Source organism: Tarenaya hassleriana, unplaced genomic scaffold (assembly GCF_000463585.1).
Source record: "Tarenaya hassleriana unplaced genomic scaffold, ASM46358v1 Cleome43, whole genome shotgun sequence".
Lineage (NCBI taxonomy): Eukaryota > Viridiplantae > Streptophyta > Magnoliopsida > Brassicales > Cleomaceae > Tarenaya > Tarenaya hassleriana.
The window spans coordinates 864,177-867,665 of NW_010967059.1; the positions used below are offsets into that span (position 1 = coordinate 864,177).

General features: G+C 37.2%; 1 non-coding gene across 1 annotated transcript; it reads right to left on the reverse strand.

The window, feature by feature from the left end:
• Positions 1 to 1,667: 1,667 nt before the first annotated feature.
• Positions 1,668 to 1,740, reverse strand: TRNAR-CCG. Its single transcript has one exon. It is a non-coding gene; the product is annotated as a tRNA-Arg (tRNA).
• Between the last annotated feature and the right edge of the window lie 1,749 nt (positions 1,741 to 3,489).

The window sequence follows — 3,489 nt, forward strand, 5'->3', positions numbered from 1 at the left end:
TTCAACATACGACATCGTGAGACAAAGGATCAGAACTTGAACTATTGCTGGCTTTGTTAGATCACCTCTAACTTTATTCTAGGTGGGTAGTCATGGCGTCTTGTTAGAGGCTAACCATGACTTGTGGTTCGGGAAATGTTTCCGAAGCCACTGCCACTTCGAATGGGCCTACAGGGTCACACACCATTAGGGATGGATCACACGTGAAGAGAACAACGCGAGAAAAGAGCGACGGAGCGATCTGGAAGAGTTCCAGATGGCCAGACCGTCCGGTCCAGACCTGGACCGGACGGTCCAGCCGTTCCGGAACGTCCGTTCCAGTGGAGAACGGACGGACCGTTCCGCAAGCACCAGACCGTCCGGTCCAGACCTGGACCGTCCGGTCCAGAGGTGCAGACCGTCCGTTCCACGTAGAAATACGATCCAGGTCTGGAACGGACGGTCCGACTTACGGGCAGTTTTCGGTTTTCGCGTTTTAAGGGTTTTGGGCAATCATAATTAATTAGTGAGCCGCCACAAACCCTAGAAACAGAACCTCAGACGTCCAAAACACTCATGAGAGCTTAGAGAAGCTTGATTTCGAGTTATAGAGATTGGAATATCGATTCCAAGTCAAGGACATCGGTTTTTTTTCTCTTCACGAATCCTAGCAGATACGTTCCAAAGCGTTGGAATTCATCCCGCCGGTGTGGATACGTGTAGAGGAGTTGTGCTTTCAACTCTCGGTGATTAAAACAGGCCCTGGATCGATTGATACTTCCAGATCTTGAAAGAACGAGGTAAGTATTCGAATCCCACGACGATATACACGATTGTTCGGGTTATTGCACAATTGGTTTTTGTGTGACGTTTGGCTAGGTTTAGATCTTTCCTTCCGCTGCATGAAACCTAGAAACCAAACCCTAGATCGATGAGATCGCATGCTAGGAACCCGAAGGGAACCCCAACAAAAGGTTGTACGTAGAAGACAATATCCGAATTTCAACTCTAGGGTGTGCGTTTCGGAAAACGATTCGGATTCGGGACGGACTGAATCGGTTCGGTTCTTTCAGGTTTACAAAAATAGGTACCAATCGGGTTTTTTATTATATTCGGTTCGGTTCGGTTTCGGTATCGGTTCGGTTTGGTTCCGGGTTTTATTAAAAAAATGATAGATTTTTTTTAAAAATATTCGGTTTTTTGGGATTTTTAAAGTTCGGTTCAGTTCGGTTCGGTTCCAAAAAAATTCGGTTCTCTAAAAATGGTACCGTTCGGAAAATAACACGATTTCGGATCGGAAAAAATACTGTTTTAACGGTTCGGTTCCGAAGAACCGAACCGAACCGAAACGCCCAGCCCTATTTCAACATATCGTCTCGATCTAAAACTTCACATGATCTATTGGAATAATAGAAAAATAACAATCATATCATTAAATTACAAAATATTTATCGTTGTTGTTTATATATAAAAACTATATTTTTATAATCTAATTATTTTGGATGAAAATATTTTTAATAATTTTATAAATTATTTGTATTTAATCTATAGATTCAAATCCGGTTATCCTAAAAAATTCTTGAACCGGAGTCGTGTCCCTAATCCGGAGTAGTTGAGTGTGATCTGATCCGTCGATTATTTTCCTCGCTTAAAAATATTTAAGTATCGCTTAAAGAGTGGAAGTTAAACGTTCACGATGGGACTCGAACCCACAATCTCCCGCTCCGGAGGCGAGCGCCTTATCCATTAGGCCACGCGAACATATATTAAATATTTAACATTTATAATATATTACTAGAATGTGTCGTCTGTGCTTGGCCCGATATTTTGGGTTTTTTAAGATGGGCTGCTATTTAAACCACCTGGGATTGCAGAAAGCATCATCATGAAGATCAAACGACATTTTCCTCGCGTAACAGATTTAACAGTGGTTCTATTTGTTAAGACAGATAAAAAGGATGCCACCTCCGTTGTGTCTCTGAAATCTCTGACCAACCCTTCAGCCTTGCGGTAGAAGCTGTCCTTACGATGCTTTGAAATCAGTGGTCATCCTCCTCGTCTTCATCTATCCCAGCCTCCTTGCCACTATTTTCTTCGAATGAATCCACCGATTTTTGCGAGGGCAGCATCCATCTAGTCCATTATGAAAAAAGGGCGAAGGCCTATAGGCTATAGCTGGAAAATAGAAAAAATCGATGATAAAGAGAAATAACTTCGAAAAAATAAAAAATCCATTAATTCAACGAATGAACACAAAATTGTATGCAGTCGTGTTAAACTCTTTTCAAAAAGTATATTTATCTCCGCACAAAATTAATTCGAGTTAACACAAAATACTTTCGAGATACAATAAAAAAAACTTGGAAAAAAAATCTTTTACTCTCACTCAAAAATGTTTGGAATTATTTTTGTTTTTTTTCTTTCGAATGGATAGATGATTGAATTCTTGATTAGACAAAGTAATCAAAATGATGAATTTTATATAGGCATAATTTTAAGTTATTTGATTAAATTAAACAAGTTACTTATATTGAATGAAATATTAGTTAAACATGTAGTTTCTTTTCATATAAGGAAAAAGAAGCTTTATTCAATTAAAACTTTTGTTAATTAATTGAAAGTATAGGTGTCAAAATGTACGGGCCGAACTGACCCGGTCCGAGTTTGAGCAAAGCCCGAACATTTATGGGTTCGGTCAACCCAACTCGAATCATGAACGAACTGAACATCTAAAGACCAAACCGGACCCTATGGACTTTTTTACAGATTTAGACCAAACTTCGGGCCTGAACATTTATAAAAAATTTAAACTTGTAATAAAAATATAAATCCAAAATAACGAAAATACATAAATACTACACAACCATAACATATAACATAACAACTATTATCCAATTATTCTTCATCAACTGTTGATAAAGACATCGCATCTGTAGTAGATGAAAAAATAGTTAGAAATCCATCATAACCATTTGATTCTGTATATAAAAAAAAATAAAGTTCATCTAGTATATATTAAACATATAATCAAATAACAAACATATAACAAACTATACATTACCATATTCCATATAACCAAATAACCACGGGCGTGCACAGAGTAACGCTTGAACATTTGATAGCAATAGACGATTTCTATATTTGCTTAGCACACGTGAACCATCACTAAAACATGACTCTTAAACAACTGTAGTGATGAAAATGCTCAAAATATCAGATCACATAATCATTAATTCATTATCATATTTTACGGTTTCTCTCCTCCAAAACTATAAGACATTCAAATTCTTATTCCATTTCGAGTGCATCTTCATATCAAACAAATACTTTTTTCTAAACTCAGACTCTTTTCTATCCTCAAAATAAGATGTGTCGCCATCGCAATCAAACAAAACATCATATCACATCAGTACATAAAAAACAATGTAATATTAAATAATCAAGTGAGAATAACAAATACACAAAAAACAACAACTAATTACATCATGATCCTTTGTATATCTCTCTTCC